Genomic DNA, 11,428 nt, shown 5'->3' on the forward strand with positions numbered 1-11,428 from the left:
TAGGAAAAAGCGGGCCAGTCGTGGAAACGTGCGTTTCTCCGCGGAAACAGAGTTAACTGAATACAATTATCATAAAAGTATTCATTACCGGAGGGAAACTACTATCGCGACTGCTCCCCACTCTAATTCCAATGGATGATTAATATCATTAATGAAAATATAATTACTTAAGAGAGCGATACTAAAGGTCCAAGATCTACGATCAAGATTGATGACGAATCAAGATTAAATCAAGGAGATAGGAAAATAAAATCTCTACAACAGTCCAACGTCAACTCTTATAGGCTTTTCATTTTGCCAATCTTTATCATTCACCGCGTTCTCTATCCTTTCCCCCTTCTCTCTCGCTCTCATTTACTTCTCCTCCACTCTCCGTGATAACGTCACGTCCAATTCCAAGAGAATACAACTACATTACGAGACAGAAACAAACGCGCAAATGAAGCTATCCTTCGTCGCTCCAACTACAAGTTCAACGAGAGATCTCCTCCTCGCCACCCGTTCCGTACTCCGCTTGTTCGTTCGCGCGACCGCCCGCGAGTGGAGGGTTCTGACGGCGCGGCGGGAAACTCTCTCGGGAAAGCCTCGTGGAAGATTCCGGCGCGGTTCTACCATAAAAAGCGAGCGAGCACCGCGGCGAAAGAGAGAGAGAGAGAGAGGGAGAGCGAGAGAGGGACGCAGAGCGATAGAGAGAAAGAACGAGAGAGAAAGAGAGTACGCGCGCGTGGAGGCGAGTAACGGCGTGCATACCTCGAGTCGCGTACGCGATAGAGGAAGGGGATGACGCCGACGAAGGGACATTGCTCCCTGGCCTGGCCTGCCCTGCTCTGCTCTGCTCTACTCTGCTCCGCTCGCCACCGTTCGGCGCTGCTCCCTGTCCAGCCGAGGATCCACGGCCGTCCTTCCTCCTCTCCTGCGTCGTCGTCGTCATCGCCTTCTTCGTCGTCGTCCTGCACTCTCACGCTCCTTCATCGAGCGTAACACCGGCGAGTCCTTCCGGCGAACGCGCGAAGGGACGTTGGCGAACCGCCCTACCGTTTTCTTGCGCTGCGCTTATCGCCAAGCGTGTGTACCGATGCACGTGTTGAAGGCTTCGGTGTATTCAAATGGGAGCGAATCAGGACGACGTGAGAGAGAGACTCCTCGGTCACAGATAAAATTGTACTCGTTGGCTTGCGACTCTTTTATGATATATATATATATATATATATATATATATATATATATATATATATATATATATATGTGTGTGTGTATATATAAATATAAACAAATAAATAGATAAATATATATATATATATATATATATATATATATATATAGGGCTGTATGGGATATACAGGGTGTCTTTTGACTTCCTTACAGATTCGTCGATGAGTTTGCGAATGAGGGAAAAAGAGAGAGAGAATGCGAAATTCTCAGAATACACATCAGTAATTTTTAGCGTTATATTTGAGTCTCTTTACTTGCGCGTACTACACTGTTAAACATTGTTACTCTTTCACGATTAATTTAAATTGCCCAATTATAAAAGATTTGACTATCATAAATCTTTTCTCCCGCTCTTTTTGCAGTTCATTTTTGAAAATCTCAGTTTCTATATTGAATATGCATTCGAATATCATGCTGCCGCGCTTCTCGCGTGTACTTCGCGCTACTTGTACTTCATCACCGCCCCCCAGGCTTCTCCGCCTCACTCTTACCCCTCTGCTCCGACACACAGAGAGATTCTCGGTTGCAACGCACGCTATCAACCCGCGGAGGCGCCGCAGGATATTCGAAATTAACTCGCGGCCGAAAATAAACAGTCACGAAGTACCGCAGCCGCAGCCGCAGCCGCCGCCGCCGTCGCCGCCGCCACCCCAACAGGTGGTTACGCCGCTCTCTTGCACGGAGATAAAACTCGCCAACCCCCCTCTGTCTCGCGAGAGACTTCGATCCCTCCGTAACCACTCGGACTCTTTATCCCCAGGCTGCCTTTCAGCCTTCCTTCCTTCTGCTCCTCCTCTCGTTCCCTTGTACGGTTTATCTTACGTGCATCCCTATCCCTGTTCCCCGAGGGCCAGTTGCACCGACGGCGATTATGTGCTTCACAGGGTGTCCCAGAAGTTTCATCTTTGTGCAGGTTTGATTGTTTATCCCACACACACACACACACAGACTTGTAGAGTTCATTTTCGAATACATCTGTTTTAATCTCTTGTGGCAGAAGCCAAATGGAAGACAGAGAAGGCTTATGATAATCAAATTGTAGGATCTTAGTTGGACAATTTTAATTAATTGTGGAAGGGTGGTATAATAACGCTTGGCAGTGATAGTAACATACGTGCCGAAGGCCTTCTCAGTCTTACAACGTACATGATGAATCACATTCCAACTTCACACGCCAAATCGCGATGTGTATCTCAATTCCTGTGTTTACATACCTCTTACTGTTTAATATACCTCTCACCCTCTCACTCGTGCAACCATATCCAATCATCAATTTCTAGAGTTATATTTGCTTCTCTTTACTGTAGCGTTATTCTGTACTATTCGAAAATATCATTACCCTTCCAAATGTATTCAAATTGCCCAACTGAAATCCTGCGACTTGGTTTTTCCTACAAGCCTTCTCTCTTTTTCAATTTACTTACAAAATTCTCAGTTTCTATACTGAGTCGAAAGGGATACGCGCAAAATATTATCGAGTAATCAAGACCACGCGAAACACGAGAGGTATCCTTGTTAAAAAGTGGCGATCAGACGTCTTCGGAGACACCCCGAAGAAACACCATGAGCAGTCAGTCGCGTTTCTCAGTGCCGTCGAGAAGCGCGAGTCTACTTCACAGCTGTCTACATCTCGGTATAGAATCAGAATCTAGAGAACCGCGAGGTCGATCGCACGACGCTAATTGGCCAAGATAGACCGAGTCGATCGTCTTCGTCCGCTCGTATCGACATCCGAGGGAAGAGGGGAGGAAGGGGGGAAAGGAGAGGGCAGAAGGGGGGGCGAGAGTGGAGGTCGCCAAGTCGGGGTTAGTTAACTCCGGCCAGCGACGCGTCGCGTCTATCGGGCTGCGCGTCTAACCCCGCGGGTTACACAACCCGACCGAGCAACCTGAGGGCGCCCTTATGCCCAGACGACGACGACGACGACGACGACGACGACGACGACGACGACGACGGCGGCGGTGGCGGCGACGTCGGGGAGGCGCAAGCGAGCGCGGGCGCGCGAGATATATCCCCACCATGGCACCCTCTTGTCGAGGGGTCGTTGATCCCCCAAGGACAACGACCTTGTGTCTGCGGCAGCCAATCGTTCGAACGGTTCTGAGTTCCCGGATTCCTCGATTACCAATATCTTTCACTCCTCGCTTCTCTTCGTTCGCCCTCTCCTCCCTCCCTCTACTCCCCCCTTCTCTCTACCGGCGTCATCGTCTTCCGCCGCATCGTCTCCTTTCATTCTCCTTTTCCGTTTTCTCTCGTGGCGCGGCACGAGCACCACCACGAGCGAGCGTGTGCTTTTTTCTCGTTCTTCGCTCTTGTATCCAGGACTATCAATGGACGACACCGCGCTGGCTGACTTCGGGCGGGGAAGACGCGACGCGTGGACGGATTCTCGCAGACGCTCACCGCGACTGGTACCGGCCGTGGACTCGTCGGAGTGTGTCGTCGGGCACTCTCGCGGATCTCCGCGCGAGCTTATTAGTTATATATTATGGTCGACGGGGCGAAAGTTCAAATATCGCAATAACCCCGACAAATGATATAAAAATTGAGGTGAAAATGAAACCCGACCGTGTCTAGTCGTCAGAATTGTTATAAGACCTAGTCGATTCATGATCCATCGGGAGTCGACAGTGTGTTAGCTTATGTATATCTTTATCGAATATATCAGTTAAAATAAAGTCTCTCGGACTTTTCTGGATGCGTTTGGATAAATCGATCCAACTGCTCGACATAACGATTTACGCAATATTGTACAGTCTTTATACAGTTCTTCAGTTTGCACGGTTCCGTCGGTCTGTCTCGCACGCGACGACGATTTGTTCAGCCTTTCCGTTTAAATGAAAATTTACCTATGATTTCAGGCCGAAGAGTGGAAGGATAGGATATTCCATATCGATCGCTTCCATACGGTATTGTGCGCCAAGATGTTGAGGAGCGGGCTTATGGATTTACGAGAGAGCGAGCGGCTTTCAAAATCGTAGGAGAGTATGAAAAATTCATGCAAGCCGGCCATCGATATGCATGACTCGACCCCGACCCGCATACCCTTCCCTCTTCCCGCAACCTATCTCTGGCTTTCTCCCCCTCTCTCTCTCTCTCTCTCTCTCTCTGTTCCTCTAACATGCGATAGTCGCTTACACGCTTGTAAACCCTCGTAAAACCATCGATCCCGAAGTAGCACGCGGGGAAATTCCTTCCTGCGGTTTCCCTCAAGATAAGAGATAAGAGACTGATTTCACCGATTATCTTTTTCAACACACACCGTTTGCCTCGGGATATCTTACAGGATTTTCTACGGAGCGCTAATCCCGAGACGAGAGGTTCACGTTATTAAAATAAAATAATACGAGAATGTCCCATCAAAGATTCGACGCAGAGAAAGAGAAGGAAGGAGGAAGGGAAGGAAGGAAGGAGGGAGGGAGGGAGACTCTTCAAGGACGCAACGCGACTGATACACGTAAACACACTTTAATGGAAAAATACTAAGGACTATCGAGAGACTTCTTCGGTCGCTACGTCTCCGTGTTTTCCTTCTTTGAGTGCCTCTCGTCTCATCATTCCTAACCATTCGCTTCACTCGTTCCCTTTTCCGGAAGGGTTTCCGCGCGGCATGATCATGAAGTTCGCGATCGCGAAGGTTTCCCTCTTTCAGCCTGCGGCCTCTGGCGATCGGCCGCTCTACCTGGTCTGTTAAAATGATTCCTAGTTTCCTCGAGGTGGGTGGACGGGTAGGTAGGTAGGTGGTCAAGTGCGCACACTGTAGCACACATCGCGTACGTGGGCACACGTGTGCGCGCGTTACATGCGTGTGTAAGCGTGTGTAAGCCTGGTAGAAGACGAACACGGCGCGTAGATCGTTCGCTCGCTCGCTCGCTCACGCTCGCGCACGCACGCACGCACGTACGCACGCGGTACACGCATATACACACACATACACACACATACACACATGTACGTACACGCACACGCGATACGGCATATCTTCACGTGCAGCAACAGCGCGGTCGGAGCGTTGGCGTGCGGGCGCGAGTTGGGAGGCGACGGTGACGTAATCCTCGAAGGGAAGGAACAACATCGACGTTGACCTACTAAAGCGCCGACTTTTTCTCGCGCACGTTCCTTCGACGCCCTGCCTTTTTGGTATTTCGAAAGCCACCTCGGTATAGGCTGGCATCAGCGTCGTCGACTTCTCGACGAACACCGCTCGCTCTCCGAGCACATCGAGGGTTCGATAAAAAGACCTTGCGGATCGAGATAAGGACAGTCGGTTCCGACTTGACCGCACTGTTTCTGTGCGTGCACGCGCGCGCGCGCGCGTGTGTGTGTGTGTGTGTGTGTGTGTGTGCGCGCGCGAGCGTGTACATATCTTCCGATTACACCTTTCGTAGTAACACACGCATACACACGTGAGCACCGATCCGCCCTTGCATATCGATTTCTCGATAACTAGAAATAGAAATTGGAAGGGTTCGGCGCGGAGACGCGACGCGCTTCCGTGAAAACGACGGGGCAGAATTAATGCCGACGCAGTCGTCGAAGTCGCGTATCCTTATAAGCTCGACTCGATGCAATCGAGTCTTCGATTTGATCGAATTGGAAATGCAAACGCGTCGCGTCTCGATGTAGCACAGACCACGCGCCTGCCGTTTTATCGGGCGAACATACAAACGGGCCGTGCGACAAGTGCTCGTGGCGCTGAAACACCGAAGTAGGTCCCGCAGGTCTCTCTCTCTCTCTCCCTCCCCCCTCCTCTTTCTCTTTCTCTCTTCATGGACCACCCTACCGTCACGCTGTGGTGACTTTTGACGCGTGAATACGCCCTTTGTTCGTCCCCGGCTCTCCTCTCTCGTCCTCTGCACCCTTCCCCCCGCAGCCCCTCTTTTCACCCCACAGAAGCGAGCCCCCACAGGTCGCCAGGTAGACAGGTAGCGCAGTCGATTCCACTTCGATTCAAAGAGAAAGAGATAGAGAGAGAGAAAGAGAGAGATAAATAGATAGGTAGATAAATAGGTAGAGAAAGAAAGAGAGAGAGACCCTCGACTCTCTAAGGATTATTACCGGATTATGAAATTACTCGGATTAATGGAATCTATCGATTGATTTACGAGCGACCTCGCAAAACGTATTTGCGATGGAGAAGCGAGTAATCGCGAAAGAAAGCGTCAAAATATTTCTGGCGTTTCTCTAAGGGTAGCTTTCTCATCGAATTCTGGTTGAAATGGTCGATGATTAGCCACGGAATTGTCAACAGTAACTTCTGCGTGTATTTGATAAGGACAAGAGAATATATTTACTCATTTCAACGACAAACTGTCTCTCATTTTCCATATTGGCTGAATTAATCGTCGATTAACCTAGAATGGCTTTTACCAAACTCCAAGCTAATCGACGAATAATTAACAGAATTGTCAACTCCAATTTTAAACTGTACACCCGACTACGATCGAAAAATTAACAGCTTCCATCTATTTTAACAAAATACAGCAAGCAATTTAATAATTTGCCTGAGATAGCGATCTTAAATCGTTTAGATTAATTCGATTGGACTAATCGGAGTTCGGCGAAGGCCATCGTTCATTAAAATTTTGGTGAAAGTCGCCCTGAAAGTCACGAGGAACGAGTTTTCATTCCCTTCCTCTGTCATAGGCATATTCGGCATAGATACGAACATTTCACACGGATACAGTAAGATTTATGCCTCATCGTGACGAATATAGTCGACGGTCGCGCGAAACAGATCGTCGCAGTTGTCGTCGTCGTCGAGCTGTCGTTTCCTATCGTCCGTCAAATCACACCTGCGCGATCTCGCTGCAGAGAGGCACGCGCTCATTATTCGCTATCCGGTTCTATTCGCAAGGTCCAGGCATCTCGCGAAGCGAACGAGAAACACGCACCCAGCTACCCGCTTGCTTTCGGACCAGTTGGACGCCTCCCGCTGGCGACGGCTACATGTTCGGGGTGGTTGCAACAGGTTGCCGCCGCCGACGGGTTGCGATGCCCATGGTGCGCTGGTCCCCCGAATATCACGCGGGGAACCCTGTAATTATGCGAATACTTTCTGCGCGAGAGCCAAGTCGAAGGTGACCGAGCCGGACTCGCGAAATCGAGGAGCTCGCTTCTCTTCTAAGCTCCTCACGCGTCTCAAAGCTCATTACAGCGCGGAAAACTTCGCGATAACTCGATATAATCTCTGTTCAAAATATAGATCTCCAGTCCAAATGCCACCTTTTGAAATATGAACTCAAACTTTGAGAGCTACAGGTACACTGAGAAAAAACAAGTAGCTGACTTAATGAAAGCAAATTCGTCCAAGCAACGTTTAGTTTCGATTGAAAGAATTATATAGTTGATGAGAGAAAGGAAGAAAGAGAATTGTCAATTGACCCTATGATTGCAATTTGGTCAGTAATTATAGTTTGAAAAACACGACGATTGCGCAACCGTTGAGTGATTATCATCTTCGATTGAAGCATTCCTTTAGATTCATGGTAGATCTGAAAGAAAATATTCCAACGGCGCTGAGCGTTCACTCAACCGTCGTGTTTCCTGAACACATCCCCTATAAACGCAACTTATTATTGCACTAACGCGTAATTCAATCAATAGCTACAATATTTCTTTGAAGGGACGGCTGACTTGGTCGATCTGTTTTTTTTTTCTCAGTGTAGTTCCTCACGAACCGACACTACCCGCTCGTGCATCACGTCGGATTGCGACAGCGAAAATCGCGGGGTAAAGACGGTAAAGACGCGACAAGATGAACCTCGGTGGAAAGTAATATAGCGCAACAAGACTCGTTACTAGCACGCGATTTCCATCGCGCGATAACGGGATGATACGACCAGACACACACACTTATTTATCTCCATTATCGCTCCGAATGCCGAAATAAGGGCAACGCCTCTTTGAGCAATCTCGTCGCGCGACACGTTTCAAGTGGCGACTCGTGAAACAAGGAAACGAGGACCTCCGGCATTAACGGTCCCTAAGATCATCCAGAGAAGACTCCGCGACCGGATACGTATCTCCCAGTCGCCAGAGAGGATTTCGCGACGACGACGACGACGACGACGAGAACGTCGTTTTCGTGCTTTGATGATGCACCTGGACGCGCCTGGATGCGTTATTTCCTGTTATTATTGCCGCTAGTATATACTACAATACGGAGTACAAGTATGTGAGAGAGAAAGAGGCAGAAGGCAGGGGAAGAGGGACAGGGAGAGGGAAAGAGAGAAACAGATAACAGCTTATCCGTGGGAAGACCTCGTGCAGGAATGCCACGTATTTTCTCCCCCTCCCACGCGTCCTCGCCCCTTTCCAACTCCCAGGAGGAGTCGAAAGTTCGCGTCAAGACACGAGGCCTCGCAAGGTGCAACCCCGTGTCGCTCGTAGAGCCCGTCAAACGCCGCGGGAGTAGGCGAAGAGGGACGGAGAGCGCGGTGGACGCACGCGGCTTGACGTAATGCGGTGTGGGAGCGGCGGAGGGTCAACGTCCTCCCTCTTTCTCAACGACCATTGTTCCCCGCATCAACCCCGTCCGGATGAGGGCACGTTCGCGCCCCTCTCGGAAGTCGACTGACCGGTGGTGGAATCCTCGTGCGGGCTCGTCTATTGTGATTTAATTTCATTAATGGAATATAGAAGGAAAGAGAAAAAAAAGGAAGCCGAACAAAGATGAATGGGGGCGACGACGGATCGTCGACGAGGCGCAACGAGATAACAAGGGGATCCTCGACGGAGGACGATCGTTTCGGAGAATACGCGTAGCTGCGCTTTTCAATTTCGACACGTGGTAAGCGGGCTGTGGGGGACATCTTCCCCGTCCCGGGAAGCGTGTGAGGAGGACACGTGCACAGCATCGCGCGCGAGATATCTATGAATTTCGTCGAGTCCCATTCCACGCGCCAAGGATCGGAGAGGAGCCCGACTGAGCTCTCGGGTGATACCGTTAAACTGACTTCCGTCTGCCCACCTACCTACCTACCTACCTACTTTCGTCCTCGTACATCGTCGAGAGGAGAGAGCCGAGCGAGAGGAACGAGATGGAGAGGAACGAGATGGAGAGCAACGGAGATGGAGACACGTAAGCAGAGCGAACGAGAGAGAAAGAAAGAAAGAGGTTGCGCCCGCGGATAGTAGCTCCGAGCATTCAGAGATCTCGCGGAGATCAACCAACGGCTAAGGTAGACCCTGTGTTCTCATCAGAAAACCGACTCGCCAGGATGTCTCGTCGGTCAAATGTAGTTACCTCAATGAACATTGAGCAGCCGTTAATTAGAGCTCGCGTAGTTCTTCACGGGAAACCGTGTGTCGGGATCACTGGTAGTACTCGTCAAAGGACAATCTCAATGTAAAAGGTGGTACTACGAGTATCGTGGAAGCATAAGTGTCTCTAGCTACGCGACGACCGAACAAACATGAAGACAGAAAGAGAGAGAGAGCGAGAGAGAGGGGGGGAGAGGAGGAAGAGGGAGAGAGTCGGGCATGTGGAACGGGTCACACCCTCCGGGTCGCATTATTACCGTGCGCTGTACACGTACGCACGTGACTCGTGTCGCATCCCAGGGTCGACGCAAGTGGGTTGGCGTGCTCTCTTGGCGCGCGCGGTCGTTACTGTCGTCCTCGTCGTGTACCCCCTGCTCGTTCAACGACCCCGGGACGACGACGACGACGACGACGACGACGACGATGTTGACGACACGACGGCGATGAGCGGCGCCGCGCACGCACTCTCTGCGCGCTCCGCACGCACGTGACATGACGTGGTCCCAGGATCGGACCGGCAACGGTAAATAAGGGGTCCAGGAGCGTCCTGTCCTCTCGTTTCCGTGTCGACGAGCCTTTCTCCGTAAGAGGACACAAGAGATCGAAAGAAATCAAGCGTCTCATTGTTGGCGCCTTTGAAATCCGGGCAACGTCGCGTGGAAGATCTCCCTCTGTCTGTGTGTCTCTTTCTCTCTCTCTCTCTCTCTTTCTCCCTTTGCCTTCCCGCCGTGGGTGTGAAAAGCCGCGACTTTCGGGATCAAAGAAGACGTTCCCCTTCGACAACCCTTCCGCGCGTTCCGTTACGTGTCCCATGTAATCTTATTTCACATTGGGTTGTAATTCGACGACACGGTAAATCAACAAGCTTGTCGCCACCGTTTCCCGACTTTTCTCAGCCGCTTAAACGCACAAAATTTCGCGGTAACGGCTATCATTTTCTTCCCTAGTCTCCGAGGTTTGCGTAAATTGCGTACACGCGGCCTCTTCCAGCCGATCGTCGCACGATTACCGCCGGTTTTTCGCTCGTCGATCGACCGGTTTCGCTTGCGGCGCGTCGTTCGAAATCACATGCGAACGAGGTGGCATCACGTGGGATCAAAGGTCGCGCGGCGGCAGGAAGCGGCGGTATTGTGCGCCGGATGTCGTAACTTCCGAGTCCTTTGGCCCCGAACGTCACTCTCCGCGTGCACGTACGTGTGCCTACTTGCGATCGACCTGAATCACGCGGTCTCGCCGATTTTTCCTGCGTGTCACAAATACCCGCGTACATTATCTTCGTATTAACCGCGTTACGCGAGACCGCGCACGCGCGCACGTACTCGCGATCAAACGCTGGGATAACTTTACGACGATAAACACATCGACACAATCGGTCTCGAGTGGTGCACTTGACCTTAATTTTTAATGCGGACGCAGGACGTCGTCGCAACGTGTCGCTCGGTCCCGTTTCTCGACTTTAAAATCGCGGCTGAAGAAATCGATTTAAAAAAAAAGAGGAAAAGAAAAAAGAGAGAAAAAGAGCTTGGATCGCCGAATGAAAGAGATTTCTCGAGTCGAAGATCGACTCCGGTCTCGAGATGGTCGTTCACGAACGATGCACAAGTAGCGAGCGCGCCCCATCGCGCCCTCCTCGAGCAAGAGGGCGGTAGAGAAAGGAAAAGAGAAAGGGGAGGAGGAGGAGGAGGGCAGAGATAGATGTAGAGAGGAAGAGAGACAGAGAGAAAGGGGGGAGGGCAATGATAGAACGAGAGGGAACGACGGAGAGCCAAGGAGCGAGGAAGAGGATGATAGAGGGGGGAGGAGGACGTCGCGAGACGGAGAGGAAGAGAGACGACAGAGAGCGAGAAGAAAGGACGAGAAGTCGAGAAGCGAGACGGAGAGAGAAAGCCGCGATCGAAGGGAGTAAGAGAGAGAGAGAGAGAGAGAGAGAGAGAGAGAGAGAGAGAGAGAG

The 11,428-nt window shown here is 50.7% G+C and overlaps 1 protein-coding gene across 2 annotated transcripts in view; it reads right to left on the reverse strand.

Annotated features, from left to right (window-relative positions):
- LOC116842480 (protein tramtrack, alpha isoform) overlaps nucleotides 1-11,428 on the reverse strand; it is a 72,936-nt gene that overhangs the window by 58,895 nt on the left and 2,613 nt on the right. The window contains exon 1 of one of the 2 annotated variants that reach the window (XM_032811755.1): nucleotides 751-1,028. The exons of the other annotated variant lie outside the window; for it this stretch is intronic. The gene's annotated coding sequence lies outside the window, so the exon portion shown is untranslated. Of the gene's footprint in view, nucleotides 1-750; nucleotides 1,029-11,428 lie in introns of those variants that run through there. 2 annotated transcript variants of the gene reach the window in all.

The sequence above is a fragment of the Odontomachus brunneus genome, unplaced genomic scaffold, assembly GCF_010583005.1.
Source record: "Odontomachus brunneus isolate Ranch 3 - 2012 unplaced genomic scaffold, Obru_v1 Obru_scaffold_025, whole genome shotgun sequence".
NCBI lineage: Eukaryota > Metazoa > Arthropoda > Insecta > Hymenoptera > Formicidae > Odontomachus > Odontomachus brunneus.